This window comes from Entelurus aequoreus, linkage group LG24 (assembly GCF_033978785.1).
Source record: "Entelurus aequoreus isolate RoL-2023_Sb linkage group LG24, RoL_Eaeq_v1.1, whole genome shotgun sequence".
NCBI classification, from domain to species: Eukaryota; Metazoa; Chordata; class Actinopteri; order Syngnathiformes; family Syngnathidae; genus Entelurus; species Entelurus aequoreus.
The window spans coordinates 2,160,253-2,179,662 of NC_084754.1; the positions used below are offsets into that span (position 1 = coordinate 2,160,253).

At 42.2% G+C, this 19,410-nt stretch overlaps 1 protein-coding gene and 1 long non-coding RNA gene across 7 annotated transcripts in view; one reads left to right on the plus strand and one right to left on the minus strand.

Annotated features, from left to right (window-relative positions):
• The window catches only part of LOC133641699 (uncharacterized), a 526,583-nt gene that overhangs the window by 106,432 nt on the left and 400,741 nt on the right, over window positions 1-19,410 (minus strand). The gene's annotated exons all lie outside the window — the stretch shown is intronic.
• Window positions 1-19,410, plus strand: part of reln (reelin) — a 391,417-nt gene that overhangs the window by 28,919 nt on the left and 343,088 nt on the right. Inside the window, exon 2 of one of the 6 annotated variants that reach the window (XM_062035614.1) lies at window positions 1,227-1,324. The exons of the other annotated variants lie outside the window; for them this stretch is intronic. The gene's annotated coding sequence lies outside the window, so the exon portion shown is untranslated. The remainder of the gene's footprint in view (window positions 1-1,226; window positions 1,325-19,410) is intronic. 6 annotated transcript variants of the gene reach the window in all.

A 19,410-nucleotide genomic window follows, 5' to 3' on the forward strand; every position in this document is an offset into this window, starting at 1 on the left:
AAACCGTGTAATATTTTCTTGTTTTTGTCAAAAGCCTTGCAGCCGCATTTTGTACCAACTGTAATCTTTTAATGCTAGACATAGGGAGGCCCGAAAATAATACGTTACAGTAATCGAGACGAGACGTAACGAACGCATGAATAATGATCTCAGCGTCGCTAGTGGACAAGATGGAACGAATTTTAGCGATATTACGGAGATGAAAGAAGGCCGTTTTAGTAACACTCTTAATGTGTGACTCAAACGAGAGAGTACTGAAATGAAGGCTAAAGGGCATTAATGGGAGCTTTTAAAAAAGAAAAGAAAAAAAGAAGTAACTAAATAGTTACTTTTCAAAGTAACGCATTACTTTTTGGTGTAAGTAACTGAGTTAGTGACTGAGTTACTTTTGAAATGAAGTAACTAGTAACTATAACTCATTACTGGTTTTCAGTATCTAACCCAACACTGCATACAGTACAGGCCAAAAGTGTGGACACACCTTCTCAATTAATGGGTTTTCTTTATTTTCATGACTATTTACATTGTACATTGTCACTGAAGGCATCGCAATTATGAATGAACACATGTGGAGTTATGTACTTAACAAAAAAAGGTGAAATAACTGAAAACATGTTTTATATTCTAGTTTCTTCAAAATAGCCACCCTTAGCTCTGATTACTGCTTTGCACACTCTTGGCATTCTCTCGATGAGCTTCAAAAGGTAGTCACCTGAAATGGTTTTCACTTCACAGGTGTGCCTTATCAGGGTTGATTAGTGGAATTTCTTGCTTTATCAATGGGGTTGGGACCATCAGTTGTGTTGTGAATGAGAATGTAGGTCCAAACTTTTGGCCTGTACTGCATATCAAACAACAAAAACATCTATGATGAATTTTGTCTCGTTGGATGCTTCGTTTTTAAACAATGGCGTAGTATCAAATCAAAAGGTTCATGCATTTTGGCGGGACCTCTGTTCCCTGGGTTTTGCTGATGGCTATGTTGTGATGTCAGTGAGAGGCAACAGCATTTATTAAGTCGAGTTCTCAGCCAGAAGGGGGGTTAACTATAGACTATGCGAATAAACAGCTTTTTTTAATGCAGCTCTGAATTGATCGGCAAGTGAGCAGGTGTACCTAATGTTGTGACCGGGTGCATTTATATAATGTTGTTGGAGTTTATTTTTGAAGTCCGTTGTTTTCATTGTGAGATGATTTTTTTTTATTTTTTTTTAAAAAAAATTCAGGTTCTCATAGACGATGCAAGCAAACTTCATACTGTTGTCTCTTCTTGGCCGCTTGGCCCCCCAGTTGCTGCTGAGATTTCTTTGACAACACTGCCCAGGTCAGACATTCAACATGTAACATGATGGCTCGTTAAATAGCTTGGCGGAAATAATGGCGAGCAGAAGGGGCCGTGCTGGCTTGCGGTGAGCAGGCACAGGCTTATGACCCTCATGTGTCATCTTCAGCTGATGACGAGATCCCTTCTTGAAATTCACGATTGACAGTAAATTCATTTAAAAAACTCTTACCAAAATGTTCTTTATCGCCATAATATCTTGGTTATTGGTGGTTCCTCAATTTTCTCGTTAATATAGAAAAGTGTTGTCATTATGGTCCAAATATTTTGCAGGCTTTTAAACCGTAAAAATCACAGGATCATTGACAATGCCTAGTAATCTATGCCGATTGTGTAAAATAATGTGACTGCACTTTTGCAGATTTTTCTTACACGTTTTTTCAAAACACTCATAACGCAGACTACAGAGGATAAGCACAGACAAGCGAGACGACTGATGCTTTAAACACGTATTCAGCAGAATATATTACAAAGTTATTTTTTCCCTCCGATAAATTCTTGTTTGTGGTGCATCCTCTGTGTCCTATTCCAATGTTTTGCCTAAACCGGATGGACATTTATGGCTGTTTTTTTTCATTGCATCTTATGTTGCGGAGCACCACTCGGAGGATTTTGACAGTTAGCTTGTCTTGTTACAGTAGTGACTAGCGACAATTGCAACTCGTCTATAGCAAATCTGTGCCTTGTGCCGGACAAGGTTCCAGCCATCCGGTTTTCATGCTCAAGAACTGCAGCCTACCAATCTCTTAAACAATATAAAATTCCAAGAGCAAAAACTGAGTTTTTGATGTTTTTTCCTCCTGCTGAAAGTAACATAAGTCCAAGTAGATGATGTGTTGTAAAGCTTATACCATGTGAGGCATTGATAAAGGATGAGTGCCAAATTCGCTGCTTTTGTAGGTACTGACCGAATTTCGTGTATTTTAAAAATGTTTAAAAAAAAAATAGCAATCATCCATCCATCTTCTTCCACTTATCCGAGGTCGGGTCGCGGGGGCAGCAGCCTAAGCAGGGAGGCCCAGACTTCCCTCTCCCCAGCCACTTCGTCCAGCTCCTCTGGGGGATGCCGAGGCGTTCCCAGGCCAGCCGGGAGACATCGTCTTCCGAACGTGTCCTGGGTCTTTCCCGTGGCCTCCTATCTACGTGCCCGAAACACCTCCCTAGGTAGGCGTTCGGGTGGCATCCTGACCAGATGCCCGAACCACCTCATCTGGCTCCTCTCGATGTGGAGGAGCAGCGGCTTTACTTTGAGCTCCTCCCGGATGACCGAGCTTCTCACCCTATCACCAAGAGAGAGCCCCGCCACCCGGCGGAGGAAACTCATTCCGTCCGCTTGTACCCGTGATCTTGTCCTTTTGGTCATAACCCAAAGTTCATGACAATAGGTGAGGATAGGAATGTAGATCGACCGGTAAATTGAGAGCTTTGCCTTCCGGCTCAGCTCCTTCTTCACCACAACGGATCGAAACACCGTCCGCATTACTGAAGACGCCGCACCGATCCGCCTGTCGACCTCAAGATCGACTCTTCCCTCACTCGTGAACAAGACTCAGAGGTACTTGAACTCCTCCACTTGGGGCAAGATCTCCTCCCCAACCCGGAGGTGGCACTCCACCCTTTTCTGGGTGAGAACCATGGTCTCGGACTTGGAGGTACTGATTCTCATCCCAGTCGCTTCACACTCAGCTGCGAACCAATCCAGTGAGAGCTGAAAATCCTGGCCAGATGAAGCCATCAGGACCACATCTGTGAAAAGCAGAGACCTAATCCTGCAGCCACCAAACCGGATCCCCTCAATGCCCTGACTGCGCCTAGAAATTCTTTCCATAAAAGTTATGAACAGAATCGGTGACAAAGGGCAGCCTTGGCGCAGTCCAACCCTAACTGGAAACGGGTCCGACTTACTGCCGGCAATGCGGACCAAGTTCTGACACTGATCATACAGGGAATCATGATGATGTTAAATGGATAAATATTAATATTATGGATTTGCCCATCGATCGGCCCCGATCAGCCGATTTGTGTGGAAAAGTATGTGATTAGCAGTTTTCGAGTTAAGGCCTTTTAATGCAGATCACAAAAGCTGATCCTGTTTTGCTGCAAAGCGGTTAACAGCTAATTATTTACAGTATGGAGCTGTAGCAACTCCCATTTTGATATTTGCGCCACAAAGTGTGCCGCCCGTACTGAGTTCTCAAATCTTTGAGTCTGGCCGTTAGATAAAGTGAACCGCAATGTCGCCGGACAAATTTACCTACTTTTTGGTTGGCCAAGGGGACGTGACGACAGGCTGTCCTGACTCAGGTCCGCACGGACCTGGAGGGGGCGTGCCTTAAGTTTGGCTGGAGAAATTTGGGAGAATGGTTGTCCCGGGAGATTTTGGGGAGAGGCACTGAAATTCGGGAGTCTCCCGGAAAATTCGGGAGGGTTGGCAAGTATGGGTGCAATCGCAACATTGCAAATTCCTGCAGGGTCTGATTATTGAAGAGCTCTTTGCGTGGATTTAATTACTGGTCAAGGTTTATTTGTGTTGGACATGCTTCATAAATTGCATTAAGGGAGAAATATGGTTACATTTACAACATATCAACATGTCTGAAAGGGAGTAGGAAGAATCCGACCATATTTAATCCTAACCTTTTTCCATTTCTATATTTTTTACACAATGTGTTTAACTTGTTAAGGCTTTTTTTTTCAAAAGTGCATTCAGTCATTAAAAAGATTGTTTGCCCACTTTGTGCAAGGGTTACCATTTTCTAATTGGGACAGAAAAAGAAAGATTGTGTTGCTACTGAAGGAAAGAAAAGTGTTAAATAATATAATACAAAAGAAGCAAATAAGAGTGGAAAAAAAACAGATTTTTTTTACACACTCTCTTGTAGATGTCTCGAGGTGACTGCGTTGCTTACAACGTGACCCAGAGACAAGAGACGGTGTGCAGCTATAAAGATCATTTATATAGCACAAAAACTAGTGCAGCCAGGGTGTGCACAAAAAGCAAATGCATGTGTCAGTAGCATAGCCACTATCTATGAAAGATAGTTCCGTTGCCCAGAGGAACAGGGCTGGCAAAGCAGAGGAAAATAAACACAAATCCAAAGCTGTCATGACAGCATATATATTTTGTTTTTAGTAATTTTATAATGCATTCAAAACCATTGACAAAGCAGCGCTACACTCAAGTTTAAATGTTGCAGGTTAGGTTTTGCTCTGCTTACACCATAACTGAGCTGCAAATTCTGGGACTTGGTCATTAGCTGACAGTCATTAGCATCTTGTTTAATTGAACTCATTTACAGGCTGCGATAATCTGCCGAGGTGACCTTGATTCTGCATCTTTATAATGGTTATGCCAATGCAACAGAGTGCGGCTTTCTCTTTTATGACATAATGAACACAAATTACAATTAGGCCCATGTTTGGCTATAAAAGTCTGCATTTCGTTAGTCATAATTACGCCGCTGTTGCCCAGAGCATTAATGTGTTTCCCTGCACTTTGTAGACCTATGCCAGGACAGCAAGAACTTGTTCCAGGGGAGCTCAAATCTACGTTCTCATCTTTTTTCCCCATTTTGCTTATAATTGCTCACTGTATATAATCTCATCACATCTGAATGTGAGGAGGGCAACTATAAATCGGAGGCATTAGCAAATGCATGTTGGAGGAACTAAGAGGGAGGAAGGGATGCCTGATGCCGTGATAGATTAATGAGGCATGGCTTGTCTGTGTGGGCTTTGTGGTTGTTTGCATACATGATATGTGCCTGGGTCTGATCCCAGCTATTTGGCTTAAGATTCCTTTCATTCACTAAATTGCATATATTAAAGCGGATGTTTTGTGTGTATTCTACAAAAGTAGTTCATTTTGTTACTTTTGTTGAAGCAGTGTTGGCAGAGGCTTGTTGAAAAGTAGATCTTCCACCATGGCCCACAGCTTGAATCTAACCATGTGATGGAGAGTCGGATGAGTTAAGGCATAAGAACAATTTAACAACCATGGATGAGCGTAGGAGAGTGCCTGGAGAGGTGGGCAACCACAGAGTAGAGGTCATCATTGGAACTGCTGCAGTCACCCTTAAAGAGGAGAATAGATAGTTCAGAAAAAAATCATAAAAATATCAATTGTTAGGATGTGTGATAGAGAGGAACAAAGAGCATAAGCTCTGTAAGCATAGTCAATGGCCATTTAGAGGAAGAGATGACAGCTGATAAAGGGAAGGTGCTGATTGAATGAGCAACATGCTGGGAGGTTGGGGAGAAGCGAGTGGGGAAGGCCCATTGCCGACTGGTCCAGCGAATGTATTTTGTGACCTTTAACCTTTAATTGAGTGGACGAGTGTTTGATGGCCTGCCAGTGAAAATGCATGCGCTTGTTTCTGGTAATGTGTATTTTCGCCTTGATATTGATGATTACATTGAAGTGCTTGCATGAGGCCTTGCTCCCTTTTCCATTGCGAGCTTACTGTAAATGCTACAATTATAGCCAAGGCGTGTATTTACCGTATTTTTCGGACTATAAGGCGCACTTAAAATCCTTTTTCTCAAAAATCGGCAGTGCGCCTTATAACCCGGTGCGACTAATGTACGGCATAATTCTAGTTGTGCTTACCGACCTCGAAGCAATTTTATGTGGTACATGGTGTAATGACAAGTGTGACCAGTAGATGGCAGTCATACGTAAGACATACGTGTAGACTACAATATGACGCCAGTAAACAACACAAACTTTAAATGTTCCATTTTATAATATAGAACATTACACACGGCACTCAAAAATCTGTCAAAAAGTTTTTAGTACGACTTCGGTAAGCTATGAAGCCGCACCGCTTGATGGATTGTCGGCGCATTAAACATACAAGTATTATTATGGTGTGTGTATAAGGATCTCAAAATGGCACCTATTAGCAGACATATTACCTGGCGTTTTGTTTCGCAATATTATGCAAAACCAACTTTTCTTACCTTCTGGTACCTGCTGATGTGTATTTGGGATCTGCATAAGTCCTGAAAATGTGCGCGCTTCCGGCATTGTAGTCCGTGCAGACACCGTTGTCGATAAGCTTCTTCTTTTTCCTCTTCCTTCTCATGTGGTATTCATCTTACGCTGTTGCCATTTCTAATATAAAGTAGTGTAAAGTTCTTACTTATATCTGTCAGTAAACTCGCCATGAAAGCGCTAAAACATACCGGTGTAGTGAGTTTACATAATTCACCATAAGGAACTTTAGTTATTAGAGAGTTCCGGTCGGACGGTTTTTCCCGGGACACATTTCCGACGTTGTTGTTGCACTAGCGAGCCACGGATGAGAAGATGCTGCTCCGTTATTGATTGAAGTAAAGTCTGAATGTCATTAAAACAGTTAGCTCCATCTTTTGACACTTCTTCCACTCCCGTCCTTGCACGCTACACCGCTACAACAAAGATGACGGGGAGAAGACGCTGTCAAAGGTGAGCCACGTAAATAAGGCCACCCACAAAACGGCGCATCCTGAAGAGACTGTCAAAAAACTACTTGAAAATGATCTGTAAAACATCATCTATGCAACACATTTACCAAAGAACTAACATCACATGTTATGTAGACCACAAGGAAGTCTTTTAAATTTTGAAAAAAATCATAATATGACCCCTTTTAATGCGCCTTACAATCCGGTGCGCCTTTTGTATGAAAATAAACCTGAATAGACCCGCTCATTAGCAGTGCGCCTTTTAATCCGGTGCGCCCTATTGTTGTTAATTGGAAGTGGGTGATAATTGGAGATTAATTTTGAAAGATGAACAATTGAATTGGTTAACTTAAATGATTTTAAGTGTATGAAGTAGAGCGGGAAACATAGCTCTCTCTGACCACCTTATTTGTTAAAAAGCATCTGGCAAAACATAGCAACAGAACCAATGCTGTAATATTGGTAAAGAGGCGTTCACGCATCAGTGTTTTTTCAAACTGTCGCAAACCGTGTCCCTAAAATAGCGGAATGCCTTTCTCAACACGTTCTTAACAAAGCACGGTACAACCACGGATCTTACCAAAAGCGACAGTCTTCATCAACTGCAGTCCCTCCATGAAGCTCCTTGATGAGCCTGTGATACTTCCGTTTTTAACTCTGCCATCCCTGGTAGTTCAGGTCGTAAAGGCGAATTATGACAGTGTTAACACAGTATTGTCACGGATTGTGCGGTGCAAATACAAAGATGTTTTGAACACGGCCCACTTCAAACTACAAAGACCGCCACGAAAATGTTACATGTTTAATTTTTTTGTCTGGTCACCGCGGTTTTTGGGGTTCATGGCGAATGAGTGACAAATGACCAAGTTTTGCCATCGCCATCTAAACCGGCAATGTGTGAATGTCCCCTAAGGAGCAAACTGCTCAGCCAGCAACAATAATAGGGCTGTCTTCAACTAATAATTGTTGTAGTCAAATCTGAATGGTTAGATTTTGCTCGCAGTTTACAATAAGTCAAATCTATGGCGTTTTTTTTATAAAGTTAACTAAAGAAAGTTATAAAAGGAATAGTCTTTCATTAAAGGGGACCTAATGATTCTAATCTAGAATTATCACTTTCTTGTGTTCGAGATGATTTGTTTTGGATATGCTTTAGTGTAAATTTGTGTAATGGAAACTTTTTTGTGGGTCGCTGGGTCATGGAAAATAGTATCAAGACTCTTGCATAAATATGCATAATTTTTGTTCGGGTAAGGTTGCATTTCATGATTTAACTTCGTGTCTACCGCCAGGTTTGATGTTGCTGTTGCATGCGCTGTTTACAAGGACGCATGTTTTTCCCCAGTCTTTATCAAAATATATGTATAGATGTCCACATTGTGGATGTGCGGAAAGCTTAATTTATGATTGCTGTCTTTAATAAAATCTTAACTCTTTTAGATTTTGCTCACATTTGCTTTCATTTATATAAGCTCGCCAAATTGGTGCTTTTCGAAACACTTGTAGTAAACGTGTTTTTGAAATACAATTAATATCAAGATAATATTTAAATGGGAATCGAAGTGATCACTGCAAGCTTGTGCATTCTTTGACTCTGCTCCCTTATCCTGCAGTGTGTGCCACTTTTGTCGTTGTCTTTTGTAAAATCTTGCACTCCTTCGCCCTTAATGATTACCTCTCGGGGAACTCTGAAGAAACTTTGATCCTTTTCGGTATTTGAACGGTTTGTACAGCCGAAAACAACGCGAGCATAGGGCGTTTTTCTTCGATAAACGCTGAATGCAGCCAAGTACCCATTGAGAACCGACGCTGGTTTGACCGCCGCTCATATTTAATGAGCTGGACGTGACGTAATTTAAAACCAAGCAACTACAATTACAGGGTTCATTGTGACATTCGCTACGCCAACTAACGGTGGGGAGGCTCGTAACTCGAATTTTTAGTCGCCAATTAGAGCGTAACAATTCGCCAAGACAGCTGGTATCCCAAAAAACTTGTGAACTGGGACACTTTTAGGCCAAATATACTACTGTATATATGCAACTCTTTGTCTGTGCTATATTTCATTGTTATACAGCATGGTAGGGAGGGGTGGGGTGTCCTTATTGATCCAATATTTAATGCAAAGAGATGTGTGTGCTTGTGTGTGTCTGTGCATTTGTATGACTAGTTGGCCCCTCCAGGTCAGAGGACCAGCAGAACCTTGTGTGCTGACCCATATGATTAAGGCCAAACGTCCATCCTCCATCTCTTTGTTGGCACAAAGATGAAGGGCACATTATCATCTGTTCACCGTCACAAAGGGCTCCTTGCCTGTGCGCAGTTATCTAGAGATTGTGCTCAGTTTAGGACATTTAATGTCACGTCTGAGTCAAGTCATGATCCTCATCCATCTGTGAGGCTGTGCATGCCAAAACATCCATGATTCCACATCGCACTTCCATACGCGAAGCACAATCCACTCATTTCCTGTACGTACTTTTAAATAATGCAGTACATTTTAGGTCCATCAGTTAGTGGTTTTGGCATATCCAAGCTAACACTTTGTATTAAATAAAAGGTTAATGTGCCAAATGTCTTTCACCTTCACTGTGGTCTTCAGTCTGTATTTATTTTTCTTGAACTCCAGCACATAAAACTATGCAGTTGACATGTCAGATTGTCTCCGGTGTTCTGTCGAAATGAGCTACCTAATGCTACTGAGCATGCCCACACATGCGCATCAGCGCTGAACGTTTTCTTGAGTTAAATACCCATCGAAATGAGCTACCTCGTTAAGATAACAAGTTGGCTTTGCCATTTGCGTGGCAAGTAACTACTACAGGTCACTATTTTAAAATATATTTTTTCATTGTGCCCAGAAAGCATATAGACAATTACAGTGAGGAAGTTCACACTGTTCACATCAGAGACAAATGAAAAATTAACACACCCCTGTGAGTGAAATCCCACGAATAGATATAAAAGCATAAGCAAAGTGGTGCAAAAATAACACATACAGTTATCGGCATGTTAGCCAGGTGTATTCAATTCCCATACAACAGGCCAATTTTAAAGCGCAATTTGAAGCAACAGCCAGTTTTCCTAGCTATCAATTGCACACACATTGCTAAACAAGCGCCATCATATGACTATGATGTATAAGTCTACAGGAAACATTTTAATTCGACCAATGTACAGATCATTTGTGATGTACAAATGCAATGAACCACCATTGTAGCGATGTGGCCTGGTTCATGATTCTTACATCCTAAGTAACAGCATATGTGCCCTCCGGATTTCATATTCTGCCTTTACAACATCATTACGAGTCAGGGGTTAAAGTTAGTGACTTGCTGGTTTTTTCTGGTTAGACTACATCTTAAGATCTTTCAAACAAGCCCCTGAATGCTAACCTGACTCTCGCCAGACCATTGTAGTTCGCTGAGCTCCACACAAGGATCTGGGCTCGAAGGCGTTGCAAACTCCTTCCAGATAGCAAAAAATAATGAACCAATCAGGATCGCCGGGCGGGGTTTCATAGATGTGACGTAGCGCCGAGGAGACTGTTTGATTCAAACAACAATAGTGGCACGCAGCCCTCGCTGCTATTGCAACTGTTTTGTCAAATCTATCGAATATTAATTCTTTAAAAGATGAACAGAGAACTTTTCGCTCTGTCGTTATCCAACATGTTGGCTGTTCTGTTTTGGATTTTGCAGCGTCACTCTCATCAGCGTCACGGGTTAATTTCGATGTGAGTGGTTGAAGTAGCACGTCATTCAAGATAACGGAAAAGTGGTTTATCCAATCGCATACAATGATTTTTTTACAAGGCCCCGCCTTCTGAAATACATCTCCTATTGAGACTCCCAGATCCATGTGTGGAGCTCGGCGAACTACAAGGATCTGGCGAGAGTCAGGTTATCTGACTGCATACTTAAGTTAAAAACCTGTAAAATGTGAAATACCAAACCACACATTTTCCCTGGTACATACACTGCTGCACTAACTTGCAACAGTTGTGGAATATACTACATTTTCCACAACAGCAAGAAGCAGCTCCAACTCATTGTTGGTGAAATGCTACTTGCTCATTATCTTTGTGTTTTTAACTGTGCGGTATCTCAGGCGCTTGGCCAAATTTTAATTTAAAATTTAAAACTCAACATGTGCGCAATTCCACATTGAGTGGGATGTACAAAGGAAAAGGGGTTGGATTAATTTTTTTGTGCTTGCAACCTTTTCTCAGTGAGCGTACACTATTTTTTAGTAAGAAATCCATGCAAGTCTTAATAGAGGAGGACCCCAGTTTTTTGTAGTCTTGTAGCTGATGGTATCCTTGCTGGTCTCTTGTAGTGTGGTCTTAAGAGCCTTCCAGTGATTTTCCACATCCTTAGGATATTCTTTCGTGAGTCTCTCATACAGGTTTGTTTTGAAGATGTCTTGTCCAGGTCTTCAAGGCTATTATGTTTAATTTTGGGGACAGCCATCTCCCTTGTGCTATCCTCCTTCCCTAGTAATGTTAAAATTTTTGCGATATCTGACCCTGAAAATGACATACCCTATGAGATGCCAGTGCTTGGATCTGGGATGCATCCAGGATGTTGTTAGCCTTCTTTGACGGAAAAAGGACGTTAGCAATCACAAGCACATGTTCAGGACCGGGGCAGCACGGTGGCACAGGGGTTAGTGCATATGCCTCACAATACGAAGGTCCTGGGTTCAATCCTCGGGCTCGGAGTCTTTCTGTGTGGAGTTTGAATGTTCTCTGCATGTTGACTGCATGCGTGGGTTCCCTCCGGGTACTTCCTCCCACCTCCAAAGACATGCACCAGGGGTTAGGTTGATTGGCAACACTAAATTGGCCCTAGTGTGTAAATTTGAGTGTGAATGTTGTCTATCTGTTGGCCCTGCGATGAGGTGGCAACTTGTCCAGGGTGTACCCCACCTACCGCCCGAATGAAGCTGAGGTAGGCTCCAGCAACCGCCGCGGGACAAGCGGTAGAAAATGGATGGATGGATGTTCAGGACCCTGTTGTAGTTGACATTCTCAACACTTTCTTTGTCTAAAGTGCCTTTACAGAGCTTGTGATCTTTGCCATCTTTGGCATTGAAATTCCAGAGTAGCAAAATATTTTATTTTTGTAGGTTCGATAAAACCTGGTCTAGGGTTGCATAAAAGTTATGTTCATCTTCATCCGGGGAGTCGAAGGTTGGCGCAAAGGCACAAAGTTGTGTCCATCTGGTCATTGGAGGGCCTCAGTCGTAGGGTCATGCCTTTTTCATGCTTGGCAATTATCGCAGATTTTCTTTGAGCCTGTTGAAGTGTTTTTCACACTGAGGTGAACCCACTGGACACGGTATACCAGTCAGGTTATAGGAAGCAAGCTTGTTTAGGGAACCTCTTCTAGCCCCTTTCCTGTTTGCGGTGAGCAGAGCGGATTCTCATACATGGAAAAGAGAGCCAAAAGGCTCTCTTTACTTCGATGAGTGAGACAGGCACCCACCACCTATGTGCCAGTGCATGGCTAGTCACCATTTGGTGGATCCTTCAGGGGAAGCCCTGTACGTGAAATATTTAAAAAGTGAGGGGACGGGTGCACCTGGCAGCCACCACACTGTCCTTGACAAAGAAAAAGGCCAGGGTCCAGAAAAGGGCCAGGGTCCAATGGCATGTTTATCAAGACAATTGCGGGCTCATCTTTTCTGCAACCTTCTTCTGCCTTGGTGACCGTTGTCGAACTTCTCTGCCACCATCATCTGCCCACTGCGCCGATTATTTGTTTTGTTTTGTCTGTTTATTAATGTACAGTAAGGTTTCAATAAACCATTTTATTATATTACATCTACTGTAGACCTGCTAACATGTATGCATTTTTTGTACTTGCCACAACCCCTTGAATGCACTTGTACACGTCACTGCTCTCCAGGCGCATTTTGTCGCTTTCAGTTTCAAGTTCGGTCTCTAAAACTGGGTGTATACTACAGTGAGAAGCAGGGCCGGACCATGGCATTAGCACTTGATTAGAGCCACAACCAAGAGAGGGAGCCCCATGATTATGCTGACCGAACACTCCTGTAGCTCATCGTCATGGTTGTTGTGCTCTGCAATCTTGTTCTATTTTGATGGACTGGACTGCCTATAGATACAAATAATGCTTTGTTTCTGCTAAAGTTTTATTCAGTGGTGTGTGAACATGTCCTTTGTAATAAATATAGTTCATCATAGTTCAGCATCCATTCTACAGCCCATAGAGATAATTATTAATTTTGCATCACTTCGAACGCCGTCATTGTGGCAGATTTACAACTGTTTTAAGTTTATATTGTAGCCAAACTTTTTCCCAAAAGATATGTCTTTAGAAATGTTAGTTATTTTTAGTTTTTACTCATTTGTTGTTTTATGTACTTTTTAAATTTTTGTAAAGGTGTTATCTCAATCTAATTGAAAATATTTGGTGGAAATTAAAGAAAATGGTCTATGACAAAACTCCAACCTGCAAAGCTGATCTGACAACAACAATCAGAGAATGTTGGAGCAAGATTGTTGAAAAGTACTGTTTGTCACTTAAGTCCTTGCCTAAGAGAATGCATGCCTCAGAGACTGCAAGCTGTTATAAAAGCCAGAGGTGGTGCAAGAAAGTGCTAGTGGTGTGTCGTATTGTTTTTTTGTTTGGTTTTCATGATTCCAAAATATTCTCCTTTAGAATTGAGTGACTTTTTTCACTCTGCTTGACCTAAAAATGAAACTGTTACACCCCACCACAATTTCCATCCATCCATTCATATTCTTCTGCTTATCAGAGGTCTGGTTGCGGGGGGAAGCAGCCTAAGCAGGGAAGCCCAGACTTCCCTCTCCCCAGTCACTTCGTCCAGCTCCTACAGAGGGATCCCAAGGTGTTCAAATAGTCTTCCCAACGTCTCCTGGGTCTTCCCCGTGGCCTTCTACTGGTCGGACGTGCCCTAAACACCTCCGTAGGGAGGTGTTCGGGTGGCATCCTGACCAGATGCCCGAACCACATCATCTGGCTCATCTCGATGTGGAGGAGCTGACAGAGCTTCTCACCCTATCTCTAAGGGAGAGCCCCGCCTCCCGCCGGAGGAAACTAATTTCGGCCACCTGTACCCACGATCTTGTCCTTTCGGTCATAACCCAGAGCTCACGACCATAGGTGAGGATGGGAACGTAGATTGACCGGTAAATTGAGAGCTTTGCCTTCCGGCTCAGCTCCTTCTTCACCACAACGGATCGATACAGCGTCCGCATTACTGAAGACGTCTCACCGATCCGCCTGTCGATCTCACAATCCACTCTTCCCTCACTCGTGAACAGGACTCCGAGGTACTTGAACTGCTCCACATGGGGCAATTTATTTTCTTGATTTATTTTAGTATTTCTTGCAGCCAAATTGTGGCCATTTAAAATGAGCATAGTTTTGTGTCATGTCTGTTATATGCTCCTTTTTCTTAACAATATTAAACAATTGAATGAACATCCTGCAAGGCTTATTTGCCAGGCCTTGTAGGACTCGTTCAGACGGACACCTTCTCTTCTTATTCAGAGCCAATGAAAAAATAACTGTTGTAACGCATCGATTAGTTCCAGTGACAAAAACACTCATTGTTCACTCGCAAGGGAAAAAAGCTAACAAGATGTAGTGAAGTGAATTATATTTATATATAGAGCTTTTTCTCTAGTGACTCAAAGCGCTTTACATAGTGAAACCCGATATCTAAGTTACATTTAAACCAGTGTGGGTGGCACTGGGAGCAGGTGGGTAAAGTGTCTTGCCCAAGGGCACAACGGCAGTGACTAGGATGGCCGAAGCGGGGATCGAACCTGGAACCCTCAAGTTGCTGGCACGGCCACTCTACCAACCGCCCACCCCCCAGATAGTCGACAGGAGCTGCGGTTGTTAAGAGAGTTGACATAGCGTGCTCCACTCTGACAAAGAGCTTCAAGTTTCTCATAGTCATTCACCGACGTCCCACTGGGGTGAGTTTTTCCTTGCCCGTATGTGGGCTCTGTACCGAGGATGTCGTTGTGGCTTGTACAGCCCTTTGAGACACTTGTGATTTAGGGCTATATAAATAAACATTGATTGATTGATTGAAGTTTTGCTGGTCAAGGTATTTGTAATTACAATAAATACTGAAATGACACAAAACTGCACTTTGAACAATAAAAACTTGAAAATATTTTCCTCATATTGTGCTCATGAATACCCCCCAGGAGACTAATTTCTTGCATGCGTTATGATTGATTGGGGGGAAAAAGTTGGAGGTTTTACAAAGCCACCGAGCACTCGCTCTGTCTCTGTGACAACGTGGCCTTGTGTCCGTCATTTCCCTTTCTCATAATTCTCGGCTTGTTCTTTCACAGCTCTTGTTACCATGACGGCAGCATGAGAGGGGGCGCTTTAGTGACAGTGAACGTTTGGCAAGCGGATTCTGTGTCTAACAAATGCATAAGAAGTCCAAGGCCAGCCGTCTGTGCATGCCAGCAGCCATGAGCGGCGCACTTTGCCATGCTCAGAGCTCGCAACGGTGACTCACAGCTGTTGAAAAATGTATCACACTTAAATGGTGCCAGGCCATGTGTCGTCACCATTTAACTGCATCTGCTGTGGGGCCTGCAGACTCAGACAGCACATTTTTTAGTTCCACCAGTGAACCAGGCAGACAAGAATATTTAATCTCTTCTTATTGTGTGTATGTGTGCTTATGCCCTGTAGTAAATTGTGCTGACTAGCAAGATGGCGTGCGCTTTTTATGGCGTGTGCGATAAAAACAGTACAAATGGATACAAATAAAACGTTTTACACCCTTCTTTAAAAGCTTCCACTTTTCTGGGATGACTTTCTTCTAATATTTTGGAGTTTGTCATTTGATGAATGAGTGGCAGGCCTCCACTGGGAGGAGCCATAAGCATTCAAGGAAAGTTTGAAAAAAATCAAATTAAAAACATCTTTTTCAAACCTGTTAAGTTTACTTTGGCTTTGTTAAAGGCAAGATATTTGATTTTAGCTGAATTTAGCTCCTCCAATGAGAGAGTAGACATAGTCTAGAGCAGGGGTGCCAAACTTGTTTACATGGAGGGCCACATCACAGTCATTGCCGCCCTCAGAGGGCCGCATGTAACAGTGAATGTAAGAATATATAAGTATAATCGCCTCATTATATTATTGCCTGTGCATTTGGTTATTTGATTTTTGTACGTACTAATTGATGGATAACTTGCTTTGAAATCGTAAGTCAAGGTGACAAGTGAATATTTAAGTATTTATTGTTATCATACGCTATATAATAATTAAGTGTGCTAAAAAAAAAAATTCTATTACATTCGAATCCCGATTTTTTTTTTGTGTGTGTGTAATTTTAAAAAAATGTATGTATTTATTTATTTGACAAATTAATAAAACAATTTAAAAAAAACATTTTTTAGGCCATCTCTATACTTGGTGCACGAATGTGTCATACGTTAGCAACCAATAGGAGGTTTTGTAACCTGTAAGCTGTTTTGTTAAGGTGTTATTATACCAAATAATCAAATAACACATTGCAAAAATCAGTTTGAATCGAGAATCGTCTTGAATCGAGTATCGCTTATGAATCAAATCCTGACCCCAATATCGAACGGCGAGGTGCCTAAAGATTCACACCAATAGCAATTGAATATTTGTATATTTATCAACGTTTAAAACATATGAAATTTCATGTATCCATCCATCCATCTATTTTCTACCGCTTGTCCCTTTAGGGTCGCGGGGGGTGCTGGAGCCTATCTCAGCTGCATTCGGGTATTACATACATTTTTTTCTGTCAAAATGGAAACAATGAAAACAATTAGTAAGAAAGATGAAATATCCACATTATTTTCAGGCTTTCGCAGGCCACATTAAATGACGTGTAAATGCGTTTATTGACTGCTGGTTCAACAACCTTGACAGCGTGCCACCCAGTAATATCATTGATGTCTCAGAGGGGAAGTGGTGTTGAGTTTTTGGGTGTGATTCCTCGCTGAAGTAGCACCCTTTCCTTATGACTTTCTTTTTTGGGGTGTGGGGGCACAGCCTTTAGTAGCTTTTCTTGGGACAAATTGGAGTGTACAAGCCATCACAGCCGAAGTGCTCCCGCAGGGCCTCTCTTTCTCCTTTCCTCCTCCCCTCCTCCGACACCAGCTTTTATTATCATTTGCCATATCGAGTAAACAACTGGTAGTGGTCCAGTGAGTGATGAATCCGACCCCCCCCTGCTTCCTCTGCTCATCTCTCCCTCTCTCATTGCGCGCTCTTTGCATCCCTTTTAGCTCTTTTCACTTTTGTGCCCCCACCCTCTGTTCTGCCTGGTTTGCCACGCAGCCTGTATAAAGACAGTGGTGGTGGTGATGGTGGTGCCTGAGTGTATGGATGCAGGCAGGGGGTCTGAAATGAAGATTGAAATGGACAAAAAAGCCCTGGCGCATCCTGGAGGTGGAAATTAATAATGATGAAAATAATTACTGCCCCATTCCTCCCTGACCTAGTTTTAATAATGGAGAACGATCGCCCCCAGTCTCACACCATGTACCGAATGTGTGTTTAAGTGTTTGTGTGTGCACACATGGCCGACATAATGGCCATGGTGTAATGGTGTTAGACAGGATAAGACCTCGATGGAGAAACGAGATGTGCAAATATCACCTGTCTCAGACACAACCTACCTCTTTCATGATGTTTTAATCAAAAACATTGACATTTGATGTCCCAAAACTTCAAAGGGCTCCAATGTTTTAAATGCCGTGATTATACCGTATTTTCGGGACACTTAAACATTTTTTTCCCTCAAAACTCGACAGTGCTCCTTATAAACCGGTGCGCCTAATGTACGGATGAATTCTGGTTTTGCTTACCGACCTCGAAGCAATGTTATTTGGTACATGGTGTAATAAGTGTGGCCAGTAGATGGCAGTCAAACATAAGAGATATGTGTAGACTGCACTATAATGGCAATATGACTCAAGTAAACAACACCAATATGTTCCATTGAAAATATAAAACATCACACACGACGCTCAAAAATCCATCAAAGTTTTAGTACGACTTTGGTAAGTTATGAAGCCGCACCGCTTGATGTGCTTCAACATACCAGTATTATTATGGTGTGTGTATAAGGTAAGACATATCATCTGGCATTTTATTTCGCAATATTATGCGAAAGCAACTTTTCTTACCTTCTGGTACCTGCTGATCTGTATTTGGGATCTGCATAAATCCAGAAAAATTGCGCGCGTCCGCCTTTGTAGTCCGTGCCGACATAGTCCGTAGTCGATAAGCTTCTTCTTTTTCTCTATCTTCTTATGGGACATTCATCCTCCGCTGTTGCCATTTCTAATATAAAGTAGTGTAAAGTTCTTACTTATATCTGTCAGTGAACTCACCATGAAAGCACTAAAACATACCGGTGTAGTGAGTTTAGTTATTAGAGAGTTCCGGTCGGACGGTTTTTCACGGGACACATTTCCGGTTTGTTGTTTCCGAATGAGAAGATGCTGCTCCGTTATTGATTGAAGTAAAGTCTGAATGTCATTAAAACAGTTAGCTCCATCTTTTGACACTTCTTCCACTCCCGTCCTTGCACGCTACACCGCTACAACAACGATGACGGGGAGAAGACGCTGTCGAAGGTGAGCCACGTAAATAAGACCGCAGACAAAATAGCGCATCCTGAAGCGACTGTCAGAAAGCGGCTTGAAGATGATCTGTAAGACATCATCTTTGCAACATTTTGACCAAAGAACCACCATTACATGTTACAGTTTGTAGACCAGTGATCTCCAACCTTTTTGTAACTGCGGACCAGTCAACGCTTGAAAATTTGTCCCGCGGACCGGGGGGATTGGTATTTTTATTTTTTTTTGTTTGTCATAAAAAAATACAATCATGTGTGCTTACGGACTGTATCCCTGCAGACTGTATTGATCTATATTGATATATAATGTAGGAACCAGAAATATTAACAAAAAGAAACAACCTTTTTGTGCGAATGAGTGTAAATGGGGGGAGGGAGGTTTTTTGGGTTGGTGCACTAATTGTAAGTGTATCTTGTGTTTTTTATGTGGATTTAATTAAAATTTGTTGTGCGGCCCGGTACCAATGGATCCACGTACCGGTCCGTGGCCCGGTGGTTGGGGACCACTGATGTAGACCAAGGAAGTGTTTTACATTTAGAAACAATTTTTATAATATGTCCCCTTTAATGCGCCTTATAATCCGGTGCGCCCTATGGTCCGGAAAATACGGTATTTGTTAAGTGCTCTCCCATGCTTCCTACCTCTATTGAACTGCATTCAAAGAAATTAATATTGTGTTAACGGTAGGCCTCAGAGTAGCTGCAGCGGAAGTCATAAATGCAAGTAATAATATTAGAGCGAATAAGAAAAGCACTTGACCCTTAGTACAAAAACACAATTAATTGCAGGAGAATGTTCAACCCTTTGACCTGTTAAGATAAAATCCATCAAGAAAAAGTAAAGTTAAAGTACCAATGATTGTCACACACACACTAGGTGTGGTGAAATTTGTCCTCTGCATTCGACCCATCCCCTTGGGAGGTGAGGGGAGCAGTGGGTAGCAGCGGGGGCCGCGCCCGGGAATAAT